We start from the raw sequence: 24,974 nt of genomic DNA, 5'->3' as shown, positions 1-24,974 counted from the left end.
CAAGGCATGAGGGACAGCAGTGAAAACATCCAGAAGTTGGAAGATGAAATTTCTAGTTCAGGGAATAGCAAGGAGGGAGAGAGGTTGCTACTGTGTGATGGGTTAGGAATTGATTTCAGTGGTCAAGGATTTACTAATTTGAGGACATCAATATTAATATCATGGAATCACAGATTTGGAACTGGTGGTGACTTCAGAAATCATTCAGTTTAACTCCTCTATTTTTACATACAAGTAAACTGAGACCCAGAGTAGCTAGATGGCACCATGAATAGAGCACTGAACTTGAAAGCAGGAAAGCCAATCTTCATGAATTCAAATCAGGCCTCAGAAACCAGCTGTGTGACCCTGGGTAAATCACCTAACCATATCTGCCTCAATTTTCTAATCTGCAAAATGAGCCAAGAAAACCCCAAAAGGGGTCACAAAGAGTTAGACACAACCCAAAAGATTCAACAACCACCACAACAAATTGAGGCCCACAAAGGTTAAATGATTTGTCCATGGGCTCACAGATTAGTGATTTGACCTTAAGTCCTATTATTCTGTATTCAGAATCCTTCCTGCTATTAGTCTTGCTATTGAATAGTTTTACTTTGAACAAATCTAATCTTTTCAATTCCATTCTATTTATTTCAACAAGCATTTATTAGGCAAGTTCTATGTGGAAGACACTGGTGTTGGAGATACAATGGTATTGGCTTCATTTTCATCATCCATAAAATGAGTATAAAAAATAGCTGTTCTGCTCACCTCCCCAGGATGTAAGGAAAGTGCTCTGCCAACCTGAAAGTGCTAAAACAAAATAATATATAAACAGAATGAGAATAAAATGAATGCAATTATTATTTTAGGAATTATTAAATGCTGAAAGTTTTTGATAAACATGACTCTTCCAATGACTATAAAAGAACCCAGAATACAAAATGATAATGATGGTGGTAATGATGATGACATAGTATCTATATAGCATTTTAAGTTTGCAGAGAGCTTGACATGTTATCTTCTTTCAACTTCACAACTCTGTAAGGTAGGCACTATTGTTAGGTTACAGAGGAAGAGACAGAGAGAAGTGGTCTCTTGCCCAACGTCACTCAGTTTTTGAGACAGAATTTGAACTTAGATTCTCCTGCCTTCAAGTCTAGCATTCATTACCTACCTGCTTCACAAGATATCATGAAACTACAATAACAACTTAAAAATTCTCAGTAAGAGCCTTAAAACACAAGACAATGCAACCAGGATGGTACAGTCTCTCCTAGGTAGCATTCTCACATATAGCTGTTTGTCCTGGCTCATTTGTTTGGATTTTCCTCTTCTAGTTTAGTGGTAACCACTATTGGTAAAGGATATGGCAAGAAAAAGAAATACTCTGTCAATATAGAGAAAAGAATTACAACAAACCTGATTTAACTATATGAGAGAATGGAAGAAAACATAGAATCACAAAATCCTAAGTTATTCCTATCCTCAATCTAAAACATGAATCCCCTTTAAAAATTGATAAATATTCAGTCTGCTAACAAAGAAATCACAATATATTGAGGCAACCCATTCCATTTTTATCATATTTGGCTATTGAAAATTTTCTCCTGTCCCCATGTCAACCCATGTTTGATTTAGTTACTTAATTGTTAACTAGTGAGAAGTAAAAAATAATTACAATAGATTGGACTAAGGTGTACAAAGCACTTTATAGACGTTATTTTATCCTTAAGACAATCCTAAGAATTAGCATTATTGTTATCTACATTTTATAAATGAGAAAACTGAGGGAGAAGTTGAGTGACTTGTTTAGAGATGGGGTAAAGATGGTGTCACACTACTTGTAAATATGAGGCAGGATTTGAATTCTGATCTTTTCCAACCAATGTCTTTCACTCAATCCACTGAACAATCTATATCCCTAAGACAAATCAAAAGATAAAGGGAAAGACTGATCACCAATCCCAATTAGCAACAGGTTCTGGAACATCATGAAACAGATTAACTAGTCAGGAATCCCTGGCTTGGCATCTCCAAAGGAAGCTATATATACTACTAATAGCTTTAATTTTTTCTTGCAAAGCAATGGGGTTAAGTGGTTTGCCCAAGACCACATAGCTAGGTAATTATTAAGTGTCTGAGGTCGGATTTGAACTCAGGTACTCCTGACTCCAGGGTCAGTGCTCTATCCACTCTATGCCACCTAGTTGCCCCTTAATAGCTTTAATTTGTAAAAAGAATATAAATTCAACTTAGTAATTTCAAAATCAATCTCTTTGTGTGTCTTTCTAAGCCTCCCTCTAGTCTCTTTACATGTTTTTTTAAGTCCTAAAACGTCCTCTTATTTCTTCTTTTTTTGGCCTCTTTATTGCAAAGCCCTTTTTGCCTCCCAAATTCTCCCCTCCCCCAATCAAAAAACCCAATTATTAAGTATCTACTATGTGCTAATGGAACATTGACTGATAGTGTCTGAAAATAAATATTTCAGTCTGTCCCTTGAGTGCCCTCATCTCTCTGCCAAGTGGTATACAACATCCTTAATCATCAACCCTCTGAACTGACTGATCATTGCATTAATCAGTGTTTTTAAGGCTTTCAAAGTTTTTTTAATCTTAGAGTTTTAGCTATTGTAAAAATATTTCTTGTTCTGTTCATTTCACTCTACATCAATTCATATGAGTGTTCCAAAATTTCTATGAATCCACTCTTTTGTCCAATTTTTGTGGCATAATGATATTCTATTATATTTATATACTATAATTTTTCCAGCAATTTGCTAATTGATGGGTATACCTTTAGTGTTCAGTTCTTTGCTATAAAAAAATGTTCCTAAGGAAATTTTTTTTTGTACAAATGAATGCTTTCTGTCTTTATTTGATCTCTTTGGAGGCATTGATTTTTAAGGTCTTTCAAAACCTGGCCCATTCCAACCATTTCTTTCTTTTTATACCTTTTTCCTCTTTCAGGTACTCTGATCTAGTTTTATGAGCCAATTTACCATTCCTAATATATGACATCTTGTTTCCTTATTCTGTGTCTTTATGCCTGTGATGTTCTTGCTCTCTCTTTACCTCTGTTGCCCACTGTTCATGTGCCTTCCCTCTCAGATTACCACCTGATCTCTAAATAGGTTACAAGTACCTGATTCTTTAAATATAGCATTGTTTCTCCCATTAGAATGTAAGTTCCCTCAGGGCAGGAACTATACTTTTGCTTTTCTTTGTATCTCCAGCACTTAACACAGGGACTGACACCTAGCTATGTGTTTGTTTTTTGATTTACTATTTAATATTGTAGGGCAAACCTCAAATCATTGTGGCATCATAGGGTTTCTGTCTTCTCCCCACAAGTGTAATTACACATCTTAATTCTCTATTTATAAATAAGTGTCATTAAACAAAACCTTGTGCTTACAGCAGAGCAAAACAAAACAGGGAGGTGTCTCTTGCACCACTCACTTGAGCACAAATTTTTTTGCCCCAGTCAAAACTTGTAATATGTGCCCTACCAGCAAAACTATTCCATATATAATTTTTCTTCATAGTTTCAGTTCTTTGGCAGCTCATTATTGCACCTTGTCATGTTAGGACATCATCATGCCTTTCAGTCAGAGTTCCATCACTACAACCCTTCTAAATTTTCCATTTGGCTAACACCCTATCATTTTCAAAATGTTTTTTACCTATTTGATTCTCACTACAATTCTGGAGGAACAGAAAAGGCATTGCAGAAAACCAGGAGTCAGGAGATTCAGATTCTTATCTTGTCTGTGCTAGTGGCTAGCTTGTCATTTCAGGTAAGACATCAACTCTCTGAACCTCAGTTTCCCCATGTTTATTGTTGTTGTAGTACAGTTGTGTCTGACTCAGTTTTTTTTTTACAAAGATCCTAGAGTGGTTTGGCATTTCCTTCTTTAGCTCATTTTACAGATGAGGAAACTGAAGCAAATAGATGTAAGACTATGTTGACCCAGGTTCACACAGCTAGAAAGTGCCTAAAGTGGAATTTGAACTCAGTTCTTCCTGACTCCAGGCTCTATTCCCTGTTCTAGCTAACTCTCCAATTCCTTATCTTTGACAGGGTCATTAATGTAGAGCTGAAAAAGTCTTCAGAATCTGTCTGTTCCAGTGGTGTCAGACTCAAGTAGAGGTGATCCCTGCAGGCCATGTGTTGACTTAGAAAACCACAAGTTAATGTTATCTATGTTGTATTGCCTTTGTTAAACATTTTTTTTCAATTACATTTTGATCTGGTTCAATAATACCCTGGAGTACAAGTTTGACTCTTCTGATCTAGTCCAATATCTCCATTTTACATGAGGAAAACCCAGTTCAGACAAAGCAAAATAATTTTCTCAAGGTCACAAAAGTAGTGAGAGAGAAGGCATTTGAAATTAGATTCTCAGATGTCTTTCTCCTATACCACAAAACAACTTTTATGTTAGATGAATCTATAGATTATAAAGGGGCAGTTTGGTGGCATAGTGAATAAAGAGCTGGTCCTGGAGTCAGTAGGACCCAAATTCAAATCTTACGTCAGACATTTACTAGCTATATGACCTGAGTAAGTCATTTAAGCCTGTTTACCTCAGTTTCCTTATTTGTAAAATAAGCTGGAGGAAGACATAACAAACCACTCTAGTATCTCTACCAAGAAAACTACAAATGGGGTCACAAAGAGTCAGACATAATTGAATGGGTAACAACAAAAATATATTGAAATTTAAGTTCACTTGGGCAAAATAATTTTCTAAAACCAAGGTCTCCTGACTCCCTTGTGCTGAGGTAGAAGAGGGACTAAGGAATAGTTCATCTCTTGGGAAGAAAGGACTCATGGGGAGCAGGGTCAGGGGTTGATTTGTGCTTAACTGACCTTTCAGTCTTTCCTCATCTCTATCTTTGGCAGGTTCCCACAATGGGCCCCTCATTCTAGGGGCTGGGGGACAGGGTACACACACACACACACACACACACACACACACACACACACACACACACATATTTAGTCACTATTTGCTGCTGCACGAGGGGTAGAAATCCTAATGTTCCAGTTTTTTCTAAGACTGTGCGTAAACAAATCAGAGCAAAAGGACCATGTTTATCACAACTCTGTTTACAGGGAGTCTCGCTGAAACCTAGTGTCTGCTTCAGTTTCTTTCTGGATCCAGGATCTATGGAGAGAAATACCCTCCTGCCACCCCTCCCAGGAGAAGTCTTTGCCTGCCCATCTGTCCTTGCTTCTTTTAAAATCTAATGTCTCAAAACTCCACTTTTCAAGTATCCTTTCACTGAACGATGCACCAAGAAAACCCTATCTAGTGACCTCCTTTGTCTTGAACCTGGCCGTCTGGCTTTTAGTTTCCTGTGATGTTCAAAGCAGCCAAGTAGAAGCACCCTCCAGACTAAAGTCTGTGGTGAGAGAGAATCAGTCAGTGAGTGGGTGGATGGGCAATACACAGAATATCACAAAGTGTTTTGCTTTCAATTGATGATGCTAGCCATAGGTGCAATCAGTCAGACAGGCAATCAGTCCACATGCATCAAGTGGCAACTGTGTGCTTTTCACAATGCTAAACACTAGCACAGTAAAGAGCAGGTATCAAACTTCAAATTCAGGGTTTCCTCTAGTCTTCATGGATAAAATATTTTCTCCTCCACTTGGCCATTTAAAGTCCCCAGTCTGGCTCCAGTCTATTTTTCCAGGCTCATTTCTATCAAAGATTTTATTATAGCCAAATTAGATTATTTACTGGTTCTTATAGCCAAAATTCCATTTCTTCTTCTTCTTCTTCTTCCCATATCCTGGCTTGCTCTATTCTTACAGAAAAAAAAATCTCTTCTTCCTCATCCCCATTTCTTGGCATCCCTAACTCCCTTCTAGGGCCACTGCAGATTCCCACTCTCGTGTGAAGCTTATTCTCATTCCACTTCCCCATCCAGTGGTTACTTTGTACCTCCCCTCCCCAATTATTTGTATATAATTATCTGTTCACTGTTGTATAAAGCCAGTAGAATGTAAGTTCCTTGAAGTCAGGAATGGTTGTATTTTTGTATTTGTAAAGCTGGAGTCTAGCAAAATGACTTGCATGTAGTTGATGTTTAATTAATGTTTACTGAATTTCAAAGAAAGGGTCAACCAGAAGGAACGATAAAAAAAAAAAAGACACAGAACAGTGGAATGAAAGTAAAACAACCCATGATAAATGAAAACAAAATGTAAACCTTAATGATAAAAGAGACCATGCTGAACCTGGTTCTTTCATTAATAAATGCCTTCTTTATTTGTTGAATTTTTTTTTTCTTAAACTCCGTGGCTGGCAGTGACCAAACCCCATTTGTTGCCTGTGGTTTGGAGCCTGCTTCAAAAATCCCCTGGCTGGGAAGAGAGCAGCCTGCTCAAATGCTAGTCTCCTGTTCTTCACTGTTATTCCTGCTGTCAGCACTAGTGTCTGCTCATCTTGCCTGATTCTGCAGCTGGAGCATTGGGGTTTTTTTCACCCTACTTCTTCTGGACCCTATAATTCGTTTTCTCCAAGACTTCCTTAGAAGGATATGTGGAAGGATTTAGAGATAGAAGAATTTTAGGTTATCTGTTATAACCTCATTGTTTTACATATTAAGAAAGTGAGACTCTTAAGAGGAAAGATTCACAAAGGGAAGCCAACCACACAGCTAGTAAGCAATAAGCAATATAGAAAGAGGTGATGGGTGAACCCTGGCCCTAAGTCGGGTTTTATAAGCTGTCTGTTTTTGTCTTTCTTGGCTTGTTATATAGTAAAGTATCCCCTTATTGGCATGACCATCTATCTGATTCTCTAGATAACACCTAGGGGCCCAGCCCAGTGCTGGGGCGGGGGGGGGGGGTGTCAAGAAACCATGCAGCATTAAGGGAAAGTGAGACCAAAACCAAGGGTTTGCTTTAGAAGCCTCGCCTTACTTTTGTTCTCACTCTTAAAATAAGAGGGACTGAAGCCAAGAACTAGGGGGACCTTAGGAAGTTAGAAATGAGAGTTCATTATGTTATTACTCCCACATTACCTTAGGATGCCTTTAGAAATGGTCTTGTCAACTCTTCAATGAGACCCGTTGCAATATGGGAAAACAATCAAAATAAAGGCAAACATTGTGTCTAGAGGGGAAGTGGAAGCAAGGCTAGCAACCTGCCATAATAAGGGCCAGATCAGACTTCTGAGAGATTTTCTTCTCCATTCCCCTTTCTCTTCCCTTCCCTCCCTGCTCCCTTTATCTCCCCATCCTTCCCTTTCCCTCCCTCTTCTCCATCTCCTCCCTTCTCTTCTTTCCTCTTCCTTTCTTTTCCCCCTCATTGCCTTCTCTCTCTCTCTCTCTCTCTCTCTCTCTCTCTCTCTCTCTCTCTCTCTCTCTCTCTCTCTCTCTCCCTCTCCCTCTCCCTCTCCCTCTCCCTCTCCCTCTCCCTCTCCCTCTCCCTCTCCCTCTCCCTCTCCCTCTCCCTCTCCCTCTCCCTCTCCCTGTCTTCCTTCTTTCTCCACTTTGGTGGACAGTATTTAGATTTGGAGCTGAGATAGACTTCAGCCTGATTCCAGCACTTAATATCTATATAACTATAAGCAAATCATTTCACCTCTCTTTGGTTTAGTTTAGTAATGGTAGTAATAGTTGTAATGTTGTTAATATTCATATTATCATGGCAGTAAAAATACTAAGAGCTGGTATTTCCATAGAGTTTTAAAGTTTATAAAATATTTTATGTATTTTGTTTCATTTGAGCCTCACAATAATCTCACAAGGGAGGATCTATTCTTATCCCCATTTTACAGATGAAATTGAGACTGAATGAGGTTAAATGACTTATCTTGAGTCACACAGCTAGTAAGGATCTGAGATAGGTTTGAAGTTTAGATCTTCATGACCTTGAGCCCAGTATTCTACCCACTGTGCTACCCAGCAGCTTCTATAAGCAGAGATGTTTCCATCTGTGGAATGGGGATAATATCAGCTATGTAGGATTGTTGTGAAACTCCAATGAGTTAATATATGTTAAACATTTTTCAAACTTCAAAGAATTTTATAATGGTCAATTATGATAATTGTATTTATTGTCCTCCAAGTGGCATCATGATATAGTCACTGAAGTATTGATTGGAGACACTTGGGTTCAGATCCCAATTCTGAGACTTACTAGCTATGAGACCATTGCCAAGTCATCTTTCTGAGAGTTAGGCAACTCCTTCAGTCTTAAGTGTTAAGTTAGACATGGTTGAGATCAGCAATCATCAAAATCACAGATCATTCCAGTTTGTCACAGAGGAAAGTAAGAGTAGGAAAACAAGCTTCAGAGACTCAGAGACTTTCTCTTTTTTGGTAAGACAATGGGGTTAAGTGGCTTGCCCAAGGCCACACAGCTAGGTAATTCTTCAGTGTCTGAGGCAGCCTTTGAACTCAGGTACTCCTGACTCCAGGGCCAGTGCTCTATCTACTGTACCACCTAGCCGCCTCCAACTCAGAGACTTTCAAAACAGACTTGGGGATCTTATGGTTGCAGCTACTCTGCTTGCCCCACTTGTCTGTCACCTTTGCCTGTCCTATGATCTCAGAAGTTTGCTTTTGTCACCACATGAGGAACACAGTCTGTCTATATTGCTTTTCAAAGTTTCTGAGCCAGGTGAATCTCCTAAGTAAATTTTTTACATTTAGGCTGTTTTGGTTGAGTTATTTTTGAGAGAGTCTGCCCCATGGAGAAAAAAAATAACATGAACACGTGTGCACACGTGCCCACTCATTAAGTGTGGCTATACAATCAATCCCTCTTAAGAGTGAAGGGCATATAGAAACAAAACTGTAACATGAAACATAGAGGGAAAAAGCATTTTTTAATTAAGGAAACACATGTTCTACTCCAGACTCTCTGGAGATTTGTATAAACAATGAGGGCCAAAAAAAAAAGTGATGAAAAGCACCTAGTAAGAATCCTGAGTATGCTGATAAGCAAAACCTAATGCTCCATCACCATAAAAAAATAGAATACCTACTGTGTGAAGGGAGAATTTGCCAGTTGCTGGGGATTCAGAGAAGACTCCAAGGACAACTCTTGTCCAATATGTGATAGTGAGGATTCCTTTTGTCTACAGGTTGTCTAGATGTTTGCCAAAATCTCTTTTTAACTCTCCAGGTAATATCAGTCATCTAGTTTTTGTCTAGTTAAGAGGGAGGAAGAGTGTATAAAAGTCAAAATTTTTAAGTTTTCATTAGTATTTATAGTTGAAAAGAATTCAAGATAACATCACCAATTCTGCAAAAGTTAAAAAGAAAAAGATTAGCATTGAAGGCCTTTGGATCACTGAGGAAAGCCTCATAGACCTTGAGATAGGCTTACTACAGTTAGCCATGAGATAGAAAGGATGGACCTCTTTGAGGGTGGTGGCAATGGGCATGGCAAAGAGGGAAAGAAAATGAGAGATTTTACAATTTATGAAACAGTTTTGACTATCACTGAAATAAGTGTACTGACTTTTCATAGATTTTCCAAAAGCAACATACACTTATTTATCATTTTTCTCAGACATTTCAGAGAAGTAGTAACAAGTCTTCAAACATGTCCTTTCCCTGAGTTCTCCATGGGTTAATGGAAGTTTAGAAAGAGAACAAGTGGGATGACAGGCTTTGGAAGGAGAAAGATGATTATCTCCATAACCTATGGCTAATGTCCTGTGCCTTTCTTTAAATAAATGTACATTTCTGGTTCCCAAAGTCAGGTTCAGAGGTTCAGCTCTGACAAGAGTGAGGAGAACCACAGCAGTTTGAAAATATGAACCTTCTCCATGTTTAAGTCTTCATGAGGGCCCAAAGTAGATTTTATTTTAGAGAGGTTTTGGCCACACCATCATACTTACTATCCTCTTCCCAACTTTGGGCAATGTGCTTTTTAATGAACCTGAATATTAAATTGCTTTGTACTTAAAAAATTAGCTCTTCACAGTCAACAAACACTTATAAAAATGTTTTCTAGATTTACTAACACTACACTGTGCTAAGTGATACAGAAACAAACATTTGAAAAACACTTTAGAAATGTTTTCTGATTTTGTTCTCATAACAATCCTGAAAAGTTGGTTGCTGCTATGATTATCCCCATTTTACTGATGGGGATAATAAATAGTTACAACCCTGAGAAATAGATGATATTTTATCTCCATTTTACAGATACTGAAGGTCAGAGAAATCAAGGTCAAAATCTGAAATTAGAATACGGGTTCTCCCTGACTTCAAATTCAATGATCTTTTCATTGTGCCTCATTGGCAACATGACCATGTGCTTCTTCAGTATGCTTAGGCCAAAACAACGGCCCAGTGAACCCAAAGCCACACATTAATGCTGGGACTTGCTCTGGCCAGTGATAGATTCAACTTTCACAGGCAAAAGGGGAAGGGGAGGAGGCCAGGAAGAATTACTTCACAGAGAATAGGAGGGTTTGGGAAACTGTTGTGATCTAGGAAGTGAGAATGGAGATGAAGGGTCTTGTCCTCAAGAAGCCAGTCCCAGACACTGAACTGTCTAAAGGTTTGTGATTCTCATGTGGAGGGATTTCATTCAGATGTCCTGTTTATTTTCAAACATGGAGCATTTCTTTTGAGATGACCCCCTGCTGACAAAGGCTATTATTGACAGGCAGAGCTGGAAATTAATTTTAAAATGTTCAGTTGAACTATTGTCCATCTCACTGTCTTCTACTCCTAATAAGTCAAATAAACCAAATAAAAGAATAACTGAATAATGGATTTATTTATTCAAAATAAATGCTGGTCTCAGACTCTAAAACCTAAGTTTGAATCCTGTATCAGGCATTTCCTTTTTGTATGACCCTGGGCAGATCATTTAGCTTTTTGTAGACTCAGTTTCATGTATAAACTGAGAGAATTATACTGAGTATTTGAAAAAGGAGGTCCCTTCTAGCTGAGAATTTATGGTCTTCTCAAAAAGGGCCACAAAAGCATGGCACTATTGAGAGGATCAAATGAAATGATGCCTGAAAGTACTTTGGAATTCCTTAAATGGCTACCTAAAATATTGTTATCTCATTCTAAAACTGGTGAATATTGTTTGTCTTTCATTTGGAAGATCAGTGACATCATAAGATGATATTTTGACTCACCGAGTTAATTGGATTTTAAGTGAGGAAGAGTTGTACTAAGTCATCAGCCTCACTCACCAGAGTCATCCAAGCCCAATGCCAGGACAAAAGTCAGGACTACTGGTCATGCTTTGGGATTCAGTGACTTGGAGTAAATTTAGTGGATAGGATTCTAATAGAAGCAGTTCTAGGATAAAGCTTATCCTGCTCTTCCCTTTTTCATATTTGATGTCTCAGTAATATTTAATATTCAAAAACTCATTTAATGCTTTTTAAATTATAGGACAGTGTAAAAAATAACCACTTTTGTAGTTAACATTAATATAGGGATGCACTGAGAGAATCCTCAGTACAACTCTAGGGGCAAACAAGATCATACTAATCTCAAGTGATTTTTTTAAAAGATTTCTTCTGACAGGTCTTTATTTTTCAGATTTTTCATGTCATGAAACTTGTAAATTATTAATATCTGGGAAAGTAACACCTATTAAAATATTGTTATTTTAAAATATTTATGATCCGTCATATCCAAGTGAGTGACTGGGGGTAACAAGGTTCTCCAGTATATTTTGAAATCTATATTTGTGGGATAGAGATTTTTAGTCTGTTAGTCCAGGAGAAAGAATGTACTCTGGTCATATCTTGCTCAGTATTCATTAGGTACTCAACAATTTTTGCAATCTAAGTGACATAATTACAGCTTCTATTGTTAACTGGCATAGGAATTTGTAGAAGAATTTATATAGAAAGACAGAGTACATAAAGAAACCCTCTCATGGTATCTTCTGTCAGTCTACTAATCTGTAGTGACCATAGCTGCAATTCATTTGGTCAGGGGAATTAATTTATCTGTTATAATTGCCAGGACATCTATTATATTCTCTAGATTGTAACCCAGATATAATCTGAATAAGAGGAACTATTCTAATTAGGCTCATGGAAGCCTCCATCCAGATCAAGCCAATGATATTACAAAATTCCTCTATAAGTGGCAAATTGCAGGGTTTTAAAGGACCTTTCCTCTCTTTTTATTCCAAGTAGGGACAGCCTGTATTCTATGCCACCCTACTTATTTCTTTGACTCTTAGGACCTATTTAGCAGAGGTACTAACCCAATCAGTGTCATCTAAAGCTCTCAATTTGCCAGTGTTTCTAGGTTCCTGCCAGATATTCATTGCTACCATAATAGTCTAAGAAGTCATGAAATCCCCAGTGTACACAACCTTGTTTGGCACTTTTGAGACTATAGTTTCCTCCCATTTGTGGCATGGAAGATATGTTGCATTTAAGAGGGTTATTGTTTTTTTATCAACATCATCATCATCATCATCATCACCATCACCATTACTTAGTACATGCATTCTCCCATGTGATACTATTTATCAGAAGCATAGCTAGCTTCAACTATCTTTGGGGCATATTCATTCCAGGGAGGAGAAAGAACAGGACAGGACAGTCCAACTTCAGTGGGAAGGGGTACTTTGTCCTCCAGACTGTCTGACCTACTTCCCTGGCTATGGGGAAGAAAACAGACTATAGGAAAGGGATGGTAAGGCAAGGAAATTCAAGATCTGTACAGTGAGAATGTCTCCCCAAGAAGGTCATGATAGCAGTCACAAAGAATAAAGAAGTAGCCTTCTCCAACCATAGACAGTGGCACTTGAGAGCAGGGGTTTATAACCACGTTTTATTTACTGGACACTGCTGGAACCCTTTCTTGGGATATTTTTAAATGCATAAAATTTAAAAATAGGATTACAAAGGAATCCAATTATATTGAAATGCAATTATCAAAATATTTTAAAAATCAAAATCACAAGTCACATGTTCAGAAACTCTGCTTTGCTCTGAAAGCCAAGAGCTGAGCCCCATTTACAACTCTGCTACCTTTTAGTACCACTTTGCTTATTAGGACTAAAGAAGCACCTCTGGTTTCTAAAGGGCAGATACCAGATTTATAGGATTCTTTTTGCACAGGCAAGCATAATGAAGCTTTATAACAACAATGGAGGGAAAAGACTAACACAACCCAATCACTATTACAAATGTTCTCTCTGATTCATAGCAAGAGGGAAAATATTACAGAATACATGTGAGATAAACAAAGCTTGAATCAAGACAAGAAATGTCCATTTTTTTATTCTGGAAACCATGAAAATCATTTGTAAATTATGAGGTGATTTGGGGGCAGCAGCAAAAATATGCTACATTTGCTTACCATCTCCCATAATCTTCCCTCTCTTCTATCACCTAACCCCTCCCCCATCCCCTTTCTTCCATCCCTTTCCTCTCCTTTTTTTATTCTAGGGTAAGATAGATTTCTATACTTAATTGAGTATCTATGTTATTCCCTCTCTGAGCCACTTCTGATGAGAGTAAGGCTCACTCACCCACACTTTCCCCTTATTCTACTCCACTGAAAAAGCTTTGTTTTGCCCCTTTTATGTGAAATAACCCATTCTACCTCTCCTTTCCCTTTCTCCAGTACATTCATTTCTCCCCCATTTGCTCCATCTTTTAAAAATCTATTATAGCTTCAAATTCAACTTCCTCCTATGTATTGTTAATATATCTTCCTTCTAACTGCCCTAATAAATGAGAAGATTCATATGAGTTATCAGTATCATCTTCCCTTGCAGGAATACACACAGCTCAACATTATTAAGTCCCTCATGATTTCCCCTTTCTGTCCACCCTCTTTATGCTTCACCTATACTTAAAGATCAAACTTTCTGTTCTGTTCTGATCATTTCATTCAGAAAGTTTTAAAGTTTCCTATTTCATTGAATGTACATCTTTTCCCCTGAAAGAGTATGTTCAGTTTTGATGGGAAGTTAATTTTCAGCTATTAAAATTCAGCTATTAAAAAAATTTCAGCTAGTTAAAATTCTTTTGCCTTCTCGAATATCATATTCCAAGTCCTAAAAGCCCTTAGTGAAGAAATTGCAAAATCTTCTGTTTTTTTGTTCTGACTATAGCACCAGGATATTTGAATTATTTTTTTTTGGTTGCTTGCAATATTTTCTCCTTGACTTGGGAGTTCTGAAATTTGACAATAATAGTCCTGGCAGTTTTCATTTTGGAATCTCTTTCAGGAGGTAATTAGTAGATTCCCTCAATTTCTATTTTACTCTCAGCTTCTAAGATATCCTGGCAGTTTTCCTGGAGAATTTCTTGAAATCCGATATGTAGACTTTTTTTTTTGGTCATGACTTTCAGGTAGTCCAATAAGTTTTTGATTATCTTTACTGAGTCTGTTTTCCAGGTCAGTTGTTTTTTTCATTGAAATATTTCACATTTTCTTTTAGTTTTACTCTTTTGGTTTGGTTTTATTATTTCTTGATTTCTCACAAAGTCATCTGCTTCCCTTAGCTCCACTCTACATTTTTTTTAGTCTTATCACTTTTTAAATTTATTTTTATTAAAGATATTATTTGAGTTTTGCAATTTCCCCCCAATCTTACTTCCCTACCCCCCCCCCCCACAGAAAGCAATCTGTCAGTCTTTACTTTGTTTCCATGTTGTACCTTGATCCAAATTGAGTGATGAGAGAGAAATCATATACTAAAGAAGAGACAAGAAGTCTAAAAGGAAACAAGATCAGACAATAAGATATCTGTTTTTCCCTAAATTAAAGGGAATAGGGGCAGCTAGGCTGTGCAGTGGATAAAGCACCGGCCTTGGAGTCAGTAGTACCTGGGTTCAAATCCGGTCTCAGATACTTAATAATTACCTAGCTATGTGGCCTTGGGCAAGCCACTTAATCCCATTTGCCTTGCAAAAACCTAAAAACAAAAATTATGAGGTGATTTGCATGTTGATGGGATCAAATAGTACAGAAACTACTGGCCTCCATGTCTTTGCCTAATCCTAAGAACCTGGATTATATTTTCTTTCTTCTTTTTTTTTTTGCAAGGCAATGGGGTTAAGTGGCTTGCCCGAGGCCACACAGCTAGGTAATTATTAGGTGTCTGAGGCCGGATTTGAACTCAGGTACTCCTGACTCCAGGGCCGGTGCTCTGTCCACTGTGCCACCTAGCTTCCTGTGGACTATATTTTCTTGTCGAGTCAAGACTTGACCCAAAGCTTGAGGGGAGGAATTGAAATCCATCTATTTTTGAATCAAGCACCTTTAAGAACATGATATAACTTTGAGGGTAAACAATCAAGCTAATTCTATTCTAAGAGACTTAAGTCATAGCCATAGAATAAAAGAGTTGAAAAATTACAACCATATTATACAATCCAGGAAACTGAGACTGAGATGATATTATTTGCCAGAGATCATGTCAAGGATCTGTGATCTCCCTCCACTTATAGAGATCACAACTCATATTTAACTTATTGGAAGTTTTTTTAGGAGTTACATGGGGTCAAGAGAGACAGCAAGAGAAACAGACAGGGAGATAGAAACAGAAGAGAGAGAGAGAGAGTCATATGGAGAGACAGACAGAAAGATAGACAGATGTCCATGGTCACACACTTAGTAATATTTAGAAGCAGAATTTGAACATGGGTTTTCTTAACTCCAGTTCCTGTATTCTATCTACTACCTCAACTACTTAACATCCCACACTTTTAGTAGTAAAAGTATATGGGTCTGGGTTTAGGAGGCTATCAATCCCTTCCCTACTATATGCTTATAACTTGACAAATTTATACCTTAGTTTTATTAGACCTCCTACTATTAAGTGAATTCTAAACAAGAGTTTATCAAGAAAATTAAAAGTGTCTTATTTTGCCTGCCACAATTTCCCCCTAATAATACCGTTTAATTGGACAGCATTTTTATGTTGATAGGAAGATGATTAAGTTAAAAGTTCACAGGATCAAAGCTTAAGAACTCTAGAGAACATCTAAGCTAAATCTCTCATTTTATAAAGAAAGAAACTGAGGAAGCTCAGAGTGGTGATATTATTTGCCAGAGGTTCCACAGTGAAGTAAGTGGCAGAGTTGGGACCTGAAGTCAAAATTTCCTCTTTTGAATTCCAGATCGGTTTGTACTGCATGCCTACCAAAGGGGCCCATGTTAGTTCAGTGGGTCACTTTGCTGTTCCAACCATCCTCATTTCATATCTGTCATCACCTCCTATTTCTCAAAAACGTACAACAGCTTGCTTGCTTGCTTGGGTTAAACAAACAAAAAGTCCTAGCTCAAAAAAGGGAAGTTCAGTGAAGGGAATGTGTCACCCTTCTTCCACCTGCCTACTAATCAAGTTCAGGTCAAGATGACCCGGTGGCCTCAGGTTCAGAGATTCCCAGGTTCAGAGAGTCAACTGTTTGATTGCTTCTGATCATTGAAAAGGGCAATCTGTTCTAGATCAGCTACTGTTATAGCTCTATTTTCAAGTCTTTAAATATTCTTATTCCTAAGTACAACTGCTTCTATGCAACTCCTATTAAAACAAATGTGAGGAAGAATGAACCTCTCAGTCAGGGATACAGGATGAGGAATTGAGGCCAGGGGAGAGGATACAATGTTAGGATGGGACAGAGGCGGGCTGGCTAACTGACAAGCCCTTTTCAATAATATATTGTTTTTTTCCAAGTACATCCTGTGAAAACTTGGAGATCCTTGGCCGCTGCCCATGGCCAAGTTCCCATCCACACACATTCAGTTTACACTGTATTGCAGGCTGGGCTTGGGGGAGGGGATTCCTTTCATCTGCCTTTCCCAGCCTCCTCCCCTCAAATAATAATAATCAAATGCCAGTAAGGAGTTGTGGGTGGCAGTGACCTGAAGGTGCCCTTCAATCACTAGATATTCCTATAACTCATTCCAAAAAAGTCAGATTTTTTTTAGGTCAGAGAAGCACTGCCCTTAGCCCCAGAAGGTGAGACAGGAGGGGAAAAGGTAAGCACAAGTGATCCCTGACTTTTTCCAGTCAAAAGGAGATGAAATCAAATCTAATTTTGGAGCAGTTCTAGTCTGGGTAGTTTCCCTGAAGCATGGGTAAGGAAAGTAGGAATAGCCAAGGAGTTTTAGGGTACCAACTAGGAGGAGCACCATGCTATTTTAGGAGCCAGAGCAGCAAAGAGGGTATCTCAGTAGAGGAGATAGGAAGTGAGGAAAGAGAGAAAGAATGTGAGCATGAATATACGTAGGAGGAGAGAGAGTTTTGTTTTGCAGAAGCTGGGTTAAATTTGTCCAAAAGAAAAAATGTGTCAATACAGAAGGAGGAAGGAGGAAGGGGACAGGACACGGGGGCAGTGGTGTGGGTTCCCAACCCTTTAAGTTTCAGTCTGACTTTCAGGTGCAAATGACCTCTCGAAAAGTCAGAATGAAACAGCTCAAATAACTGAGCTTTTCTTTACTGTCATGAGTAAGTTACCTGTAGAAGGATGAGGCCAAGAGTGGGTCAAGGAGCTTCTATCTTGTTTGGGGTGAGGAGAGCAGTGAAGCATTCTAAGAAAAGGTGGCCCTGTAATGCCCAGTTCAATGGTTCTTCTGTAAACTTAGGAAGAATAGAGTTTAAACATTTCAAGCTGCATGTAAAAACTCACCTAATCCAAACAACCCTCATTTCACAGATGAAAAAAAAATTGGGAAGGGAGGTGACTTATCTGAGGTCTTACAACTAGTTAATTGTTAAACTAAGACCCAGACCTCCAATGCTTTCCCCTACACTTTTCTGAGTGTTATCACCTAATTTGATCTCTATTTTACCCATAGAATATAAATTCTTTGAGGTCATGGAACTTTAAAATTTTTGTTTCTTCTATCTTCCCCAGCACAGTACCATAGCAAATGCTAAATAAAGTATGTTAGATCAGAATGACTTTACTGACAAATAAACCTCACCAGAATTGTACTTAACACTTCTGTTGGTGGAGTTGATTCCTATCTACTACAATATATCTTGACGGATATTGCCTTTCAAAATAGTTATCTGGGTTGATTGTGGACTTATTGTAGTGATGCTGTCATTAATTAGAAAGGTCAGTGAGAGGTTAGATTTTGTTTGTTTGTTTTGTTTTGCAAAACGGATATATGGACAAAGCACACAAATGCATCTATTGATTTTGATCATGCCTCATTTAAACTTAACTGAAATCACCACACTCCCTTATTTACCTGCTGCTCTGGTCTCTGAATGATTTTAGGTTGTTTCCAAGAAAATTTAATGCACACTCAAACTATGAAGATTCTCAATCAATGAGGAAATAAAAGACGATGCCCTAGGCTGTAAAAGCATTTCCAAAACCAGTCAAGAAAATGCTTGCATAAAGAGAAGTCTGAGGCTTCCCTAATGAACTACTTTGAAGGTATTTATTCATTGGGATGTAGTCCACTCACGAATACAGGTTCTCAATGATTTGAGAACTCTCTCCCCCCATGTATGGAAAGAAAAATCCATGTCTTTCTATAAACAATAGCATCCAACACTCTGCAGGTCACTTCTGGTTCTTTTAAATACATTAGTCTTGATGTTTATATATATTAGGATGCTTGCAAAATGTCAATGTCACCTACAGATTTGCTACTACTGAGAAAATAAAAGATGCCATAAACTCAGAAGGAAGAGGATCAGATTTGTAGTTGCTATTGCTATTATGGTTGGAGTGGTGTTGGGTAATGGTGATGATGATGATGATGATGATGGCAGTCCATTTTCAATCGGTGATATCATAAGGTAATGTCTTGACTTGAAAATGAATTGAATTTCAATGAGGCAGAACCTAGGGACCATTTAATCTAGTCTCACCCTCTCATTTTACAAATTGAAGAAACCACAACCCAGGGAGGTACAGTGACTTGCCCAATGCATTTGTATTCTCTCAGCCAAATTCATGTACAGTTAGTATTGAGACTATCCCTGTTTTGATATATTGCAGTTGACATAAAAATTAAATGGTAATTTTGGAGGAGTTTTGCAGAAGCCATAGATGACATGTGAAGGCCAGAAGACAGCACAAAAGAAAAAATTAGAAACTCAGAAATGCATAAAATAGATTTATAATATTAACCCAAATTTTATACTCTAAATACCACATAAAAGAAAAAAGGAAAACTCAAATTTCTTCTGATATGAAGGGAGGGTCAAAAAATTTTATGCAAATTTCCAGGTCCCTTGCGGGGGTATCACACTCCTGACCCCCACACCCTCACTATATATCAATGGAGTAAAGGAGGCCTACATACTTGTTCCCTGCTTTTTAACATGATATTTTCAGCTATGTTGCCAAACACCTTCAATGAGGACAAATTTGGCATCAAGGTCTGTGATGATGGTAAATTCTTCAGTTCGAAAAAGTTACAAGCAAGACCAAAGTTGTGAGAGTATTGCCGCATAATTTTCTTTTTGCTGTTGATTGTGTTTTCAATGTAACTTCTGAAGTAGAAATGCAGCAAAGAATGGATCCATTCTCTGCTGCTTGTGCTAATTTTGGCCTAACAACACCAAGAAAACAACAGGTGCTCTATCAGCCAGTACCACACCATCCATATGTGGTACCATCAGTTACAGCAAATGGAGTTTTGATTGCTGATAAATTCTCTTACCTTGGCTGTATACTTTCCAGGGCTGCACACATTGATAATGAAGTTGACACTCACATTGCCAGAGCTAGCTCAGTACTGGGGAGGCTGCAAAAGAAAGTGTGGGAGAGAAGAGGTATTAGACTGACTACCAGACTGAAGGTCTACAGAGCCATTGTACTGACCTCATTGCTATATGACTGTGAATCCTGGACCATTCCAGGATTTCCATTTAAATTGTCTTAATAAGATTCTGAAGATCACCTGGCAGGAGATATTGAGGTCCTTTCTCCAACTAAACTTTCAAGCCTTCAAATATTACTACAGAGAGTGCTTGCCAAAAAAGACTATTTTATGGAGAACTCTTACAGGGCAAGAGCTTACCAGGGAGGTTGGGGAGGTGTCAGAAAAAGCAATACACAGACCCTCTCAAGGTCTCTGTTAAGAACTCTGGAATTGTTTGTGTAATATGGGAGATACTGGTACAGGACCATTCAGCATGGCGTATCCTCATCAGAGAGGGTACTGTGCTCTATAGACAAGGTAGAATGGAAGGAGTTCAAAGGAAATATGGGATGCACAAGTTTAGAGAATCTAATCCTGATATCCACATGGATAATTTATGCCCTACCTTGTGTAGAGAACTCCAAGTTCATATTGTTCTGATCAGCCACAGTGGGATATACTATAGGACTAATACAGTGATGTCATTTTGGTTTTCCTCAAGAAAAGAGAACAACTAAACAACTAACTAACTATATACATACATTTATATGGAAGTAACATGTATGAGAGAAAATGAGTTTATTTGTAGGTAGAAGTCCTAAGTCTGAATCTCAGCTCTGTTGCTTATTACCTGTATAGTCTTAGACAAGATCTTGACCTTTTGGGGGCTCCTTTTCTCCTTTGTAAAATATAAGGGGCATGGATTCAATGATATCTGAATTTGCTTCCAGGCCTATGTCCTACAGCATGCATTTAGAAGTATCATTATTTTTTATAGACCCAACAATAACGTAGTTGTAAATTTGCTTCCATTTGGTTTAAAAGAAAATTAGAAAGAATGGAATATTCCCATTAGATAATCAACTCCTTGAAGATAGGAACTGTCTTTTTGTTCTTATTATATCCTCAGCCTTATCACAGTGCCTAGGCTGTAATAGTCGTTTAATATATGATCTTTTGGTTGAGTGAGTGAATATGACTGAGAAGTCAAATGAGAAGTGATACTCATCTGGAATAAATGATAGGCAAACCTAACACTCTTGTACTGTGCTCAGAAACTCCTACAAAGGCTCTTTCAACCTAACTTGACTCTCAATTGATACCAGCTATATAAGAGGACTAGGGTGAAATTCTCTTGACACCTTGTCCCTTCTATCCAAGTCTCCATCCCTCTAAATTTCTATTCAACAATATGAATTCAGAACTGATCCAATAAAGTTATTAGTATATCATCCTTCTATGATGCATCACCTGGCACCAGGACCCTATAAAGGCTTGCCTTGACTAGTACCCAGGAAGAAATAGGTACTCATCATTTACCCTGCTAATTGAAGTACTTGTTGCCCACCCCTCTTACTCCAGATGTTCAAATCATATTACTATTGTTATTGCATGGCCATCCTCATGATTCTAAGATGAGGAACTGAGGCAAGCAAGGTTAAATGATTTGCTGCCTAGGGTCATTCAGCCAGTAAAGGTCTGAAACCAGATTTGAACTCACAAAGATGAGTTTTCCTGACTTCAGATCCAGTACTCTATCCATTGTGCCACCTAGCTGTAGTGGAACTGGAGTCATTGAGCTGCTGAAAAGAGCTAAACCTATCATAGTTGATCATCACATGGTATTTCTATTACTGTGTACAATGTTCTCCTGGTTCTGCTCACTTCATTCATCATCAATTCAGGCAAGACTTTCCAGGCTTTTCTGAAGTCCTCCCAATCAAGATTTCTTACAGAATAAGAGTATTTCCTCACATTCATATACCATCATTTGTTCAGTCATTCCCCAATTGAAGGGCATCTCTTTAGTTTCCTATTCTTTGCCACTACGAAAAGAGCTGCTATAAATATTTTTGTACATGTGTATCTTTTCCCCTTTTTGTGATCACTTTGAAATATATACATAGCAGTAGTATTGCTGGAACAAAGGGTATGCACAGCTTTATTGCTTTTCAGTAATAGTTCTAAATTGCTTTTGAGAATGGTTATATAAGTTCATAACTCCACCAGTAATGCATTAGTGTCAACATCCCATCCAACACTGCTCATCTTCCTTTTTTGTCATTTTAACCAATGTGATAGTTATGGAGTGATACCTCAGAGCTGTTTAAATGTCTCTAATCAAAAATAATTTAGAGCATTTTTTCTTATAGAGATAGCATTAATTTCTTCATCTGAAAACACTAGTTTATATTCTTTGATTATTTGTCAAGTAGGGAATGACCATTTTAGTCTGTTTATTTGTGTTTTTAAATTTTGTTTAGTTTATTTAGTTTATTTTAAAATTTTCCCCTAGCTTCATGCAAAAGCAAGTTTCAATATTTACTTCCCAAACTTTAAGTTTCAAATTCTACCTCTTCCTCCCACCTCACTTCCCCACTGAGAAAGCAAGTTATTTGGTATAGGCTAAAGATGTGTAGCCATGAAAAACATTATAATAGTCATGTGGTAAAAGTAAATATAGCCTCTCACACATGAAAAGAAACTTCAAGAAAAATAAAATGAGAGAAAAAAGTATATATCAGTCTATATTCAGAGAACTTCAGCTCTTCCTTTGGTATGAATAGCATTCTTTATCATAAGTCCATCAGGGAATTTGCGTCTCAATATTTTCCCCCACAGTTGCTATTACTAGTTATATTCCTATCCATCCTATTTCCCCCACTCCTATTTATCTATTCTCTCTTTCTTTTCACCCTGTCCCTCCTCAAAAATATGCTGCATTTGCTTACCATTTCCCATGATCTTCCCTCTCTTCTATCACCTCACCCCTCCTCCATCCTCTTTCTTCCATCCCTTTCCTCTCCTTTTTTTTATTCTAGGGTAAGGTAGATTTCTATACTTAATTGAGTATCTATGTTATTTCCTCTCTGAGCCACTTCTGATGAGAGTAAGGCTCACTCACCCACACTTTCCCCTTATTCTACTCCACTGAAAAAGCTTTGTTTTGCCCCTTTTATGTGAAATAACCCATTCTACCTCTCCTTTCCCTTTCTCCAGTACATTCATTTCTCCCACATTTGCTCCATCTTTTTAAAATCTATTATAACTTCAAATTCAACTTCCTCCTCTGTATTGTTAATATATCTTCCAACTGCCCTAATAAATGAGAAGGTTCTTATGAGTTATCAGTATCAAATTCCCTTGCAGGAATACACACAGCTCAACATTATTAAGTCCCTCATGATTTCCCCTTTCTGTCCACCCTCTTTATGCTTCACCTGTACTTGATCAAACTTTCTGTTCTGTTCTGATCATTTCATCCAGAAGTTTCAAAGTTTCCTATTTCATTGAATATACAGCTTTTCCCCTGAAAGAGTATGTTCAGTTTTGATGGGAAGTTAATTTTCAGCTATTAAAATTCAGCTATTAAAAAATTTCAGCTAGTTAAAATTCTTTTGCCTTCTCGAATATCATATTCCAAGCCCTAAAAGCCCTTAGTGAAGAAATTGCAAAATCTTCTGTTTTTTTGTTCTGACTGTAGCACCAGGATATTTGAATTATTTCTTTTTGGTTGCTTGCAATATTTTCTCCTTGACTTGGGAGTTCTGAAATTTGACAATAATAGTCCTGGCAGTTTTCATTTTGGAATCTCTTTCAGGAGGTAATTAGTAGATTCTCTCAATTTCTATTTTACTCTCAGCTTCTAAGATATTCCAGCAGTTTTCCTGGAGAATTTCTTGAAATCCGATATGTAGACTTTTTTTTGGTCATGACTTTCAGGTAGTCCAATAAGTTTTTGATTATCTTTACTCAGTCTGTTTTCCAGGTCAGTTGTTTTTTTCATTGAGATATTTCACATTTTCTTTTAGTGTTTTACTCTTTTGGTTTGGTTTTATTATTTCTTGATTTCTCACAAAGTCATCTGCTTCCCTTAGCTCCACTCTACATTTTTTTAGTCTTATCACTTTTTAAATTTATTTTTATTAAAGATATTATTTGAGTTTTACAATTTTCCCCCCAATCTTACTTCCCTCCCCCCCCACCCCCTACCCTGCCAGAGAAAGCAATCTGTCAGTCTTTACTTTGTTTCCATGTTGTACCTTGATCCAAATTGAGTGTGATGAGAGAGATCATATCCTTATAGAAGAGACAAGAAGTCTAAGAGGAAACAAGATCAGACAATAAGATATCTGTTTTTTCCTAAATTAAAGGGAATAGGGGTGGCTAGGTGGCACAGTGGATAAAGCACTGGCCCTGGAGTCAGGAGTACCTGGGTTCAAATCCATCCTCAGACACCTAATAATTAACTAGCTGTGTGGCCTTGGGCAAGCCACTTAACCCCATTGGCTTACAAAAAAAAACCCTAAAAAAATAAATTAATTAATTAAAGAGAATAGTCCTTGAACTTTTTTTCAAACTCCACAGCTCCTTATCTGGATACAGATGGCACTCTCCTTTGTAGACAGCCCAAAATTGCTCCCGATTGTTGCTCTGATGGAATGAATGAGTCCTTCAAGCTTGATCATCACTCCTATGTTGCTATTAGGGTATACAGTGTTTTTCTGGTTCTGCTCATCTCACTCAGCAGCAGTTCATGCAAATCCCTCCAGGCTTCCCTGAAATTCCGTCCCTCCTGGTTTCTAATAGAACAATAGTGTTCCATGACATACATATACCACAGTTTGCTAAGCCATTCCCCAATTGAAGGACATTTACTTGATTTCCAATTCTTTGCCACTACAAACAGGGCTGCTATAAACATTTTTGTACAAGTGATGTTTTTACCCTTTTTTATCATCTCTTCAGGATATAGATCCAGTAGTGGTATTGCTAGGTCAAAGGGTATGCACATTTTTGTTGCCCTTTGAGTATAGTTCCAAATTCTACTCTACATTTTAAGGAATTATTTTCTTCAGAGAATTTTTGTATCTCTTTTTCCATGTGATCAATTCTCCTTTTTGAGACATTCTTTTCTTTATTGTTCTTCTGAACTGCTTTTTCCATTTGACCCAAACTGGATTTCAAAATATTATTTTTTCATAACTTTTTTGTATCTCCTTCACCAAGCTGCTAACTTGGTTTTCATGATTTTCCCACATTGCTCTCATTTCTCTTCTCAATGTTTCCTCTAACTCCTTTACTTGTTTTTCAAAATCTTTTTGAGTTCTTCCGTAGCCTGAGCCTAATTCATATTTTTTCTTGGAGGTTTTGGATGTAGGAACTTTGACTTTGTTA

General features: G+C 37.7%; 1 long non-coding RNA gene across 35 annotated transcripts in view; it reads left to right on the top strand.

The window, feature by feature from the left end:
* Window positions 1-24,974, top strand: part of LOC141504332 (uncharacterized) — a 1,263,877-nt gene that overhangs the window by 826,442 nt on the left and 412,461 nt on the right. The window contains exon 18 of one of the 35 annotated variants that reach the window (XR_012473308.1): window positions 18,197-18,358. The exons of the other annotated variants lie outside the window; for them this stretch is intronic. This is a non-coding gene — a long non-coding RNA (uncharacterized LOC141504332). The remainder of the gene's footprint in view (window positions 1-18,196; window positions 18,359-24,974) is intronic. 35 annotated transcript variants of the gene reach the window in all.

Source organism: Macrotis lagotis, chromosome 1 (assembly GCF_037893015.1).
Source record: "Macrotis lagotis isolate mMagLag1 chromosome 1, bilby.v1.9.chrom.fasta, whole genome shotgun sequence".
NCBI classification, from domain to species: Eukaryota; Metazoa; Chordata; class Mammalia; order Peramelemorphia; family Peramelidae; genus Macrotis; species Macrotis lagotis.
This window is presented reverse-complemented; position numbering and strand designations above follow the sequence as displayed.